Raw genomic sequence first — 2500 nt, forward strand, 5'->3', positions numbered from 1 at the left:
CTCAATGATGTTATCTACGTGACAATGGCGATTACACTCTATTTCTCGCCAGGTGCGTAAAATTATCGCTTTTAATAATGCGCATTCGCCGAACGACACTTTCCAATTAGCCAGGTGTTGAAGCTATTATATCTAAATTAATGTTGAACTTATTACGGCAAGTGTTGCGTCATAATTAATGACTGATAAATGCCTGTAGGTTAATACTAAACTGTATATTCATCTGTTATCCTATCTATTATCGTACGCAATGTATCACCGTGTGTCCATTTCACATTAGCATTTCACATTTATACTAATATATATATATATATATATATACTATATATATATATATATATATATATATATATATATACAGTATATATAATATATATATATAATATATATATGCAGAAGGAAAAGAGAAAAGAGAAACTAAATTCATACCATATATCCGTAGGTTATTGGCGTTGCCGGAGCCTGTTCCTCTATTGAATCAATCAATAAATCAATACATACAGCAGAATAGTAGTCTACATGTAAATAGACGATTGTATGATTATCTCTGTGAGGAGTGCATGCCTTTGATCTGGGGTGCTAACTGGCATTGTTGCAGAGGAGGCTTTTCATGAAGACTGTGCAAATGAATGACATTCGACTTTGAAGTGTTATCTATGAGACTGATGATATATTGGGCAAGGACAAATCCTATTTGTTAAGTTCAAGTCCTCTGGGTTTCTGTAGGCTCATGGGGCAGGCGCTGATCTCCTGTTTCTTTGGCCGACAGCCAGTGGGGGACAGGTCAGTGCCTGTGACACGTGGCCAGTGTGTCGCTAGGCAATATATATATATATATATATATATATATATATATATATATATATATATATATATATATATATATATATATATATATATATATATATATTATAATGTAAACATTAAGGTAAAATAAGAGAGCAATTGTCAACCTTCGTCAATGGCAATCTTACATGGAAAAAGTGATAATAATCATATATGTATATATATGCAGTATATAAGTATATATGTATATATATATATATATATATATATATATATATATATATATATATTATAATACAAAAAATAATCAACCAATAAAATGACCTAAAATCAGAAAAACAACATGCATTTTTCATCTTATTCCTCTGCATTAACCTGGCTCATTTGCCGCTGAATCTACAAGACCTGGTCAGCATTAACACTGGAGTATATCGACCTAATCTCCAGGTCAGGAAGGTGTATTCAGGAGGATATGTTCTTCTAATTTGCTCTTTGAGCAACACCTCTTGTTGGCACGGTGCCATCTTGATCTAACACAGTTTCACTTAGGAAAGAAAAAAAAAAACTGTGCTGCACTTAACGAATACATCATATTCGGTGAAAACTTTTTATCTGCCATATCGAACGAGTAAGGAAATCTTTTAGAAAATTTAAAACTGAATAAAGACAATCGACAAAAGCTTGCTGCAATACATATATATATATATATATATATATATATATATATATATATATATATATATATATATATATACTGCATATATATATACATATATTTTATATATACACTATATATATATATATATAATATATATATATATATATATATATATATATATATATTTTTATATATACACTATATATATGTATATATACAATGTATTTAATATTTTAGTGAACATATACATACGATATATATATATATCTCTCAACTCATATATGCACATTAAATGTGAGTGGTGAATTTGTGTTCTTTTTAAATCTCAACTCATGGGTCTGTAATCAGAGTAAAATGTAAAAGTCTGAAAGAGATAAAAGTAAAAGTGAGAGAGAGAGAGAGAGAGAGAGAGAGGAAGAGGATATAAGTTAAGTTTACGTAAATGATAGAGTAAGTTTGCATTCAATGGCTAGCTACATATAAAATGAACAAAATAATGTGGATGCCATTTTGGCATGTTGATATTCTTTGTTTTCCCCTCGGTTCCAGCTTTCATTTGTGGGTCACTTCCTATTCTCGCATTTTCATTAACGAATAACAGAATAAGTTCAAAGGCTGAGCCTCGTACAGTTTCCCCCTTTGTTCAAGATCAAGGAAGTGCTGCTGCCCTCTCTCTCTCTCTCTCTCTCTCTCTCTCTCTCTCTCTCTCTCTCTCTCTCTCTCTCTCTCTCTCTCTCTCTTTTCCACCGAGTTTTATGTTTGCTGTTTAATAGTGCATTTTAATCACTCTCACTTCCACTTTCTCCTGTGAGGAGAAAAGTCAAATTACGAAAACCAATCTCAATAAAGTTGAACATATATATATATATATATATATATATATATATATATATATATATATATATATATATATATATATATATATATATATATATATATATATACATATATATATATATATATATATATATATATATATATATATATATATGTCTGTATGCAGACACACACAACATATGAGAGAGAGAGAGAGAGAGAGAGAGAGAGAGAGAGAGA

Source organism: Macrobrachium rosenbergii, chromosome 17 (assembly GCF_040412425.1).
Source record: "Macrobrachium rosenbergii isolate ZJJX-2024 chromosome 17, ASM4041242v1, whole genome shotgun sequence".
NCBI lineage: Eukaryota > Metazoa > Arthropoda > Malacostraca > Decapoda > Palaemonidae > Macrobrachium > Macrobrachium rosenbergii.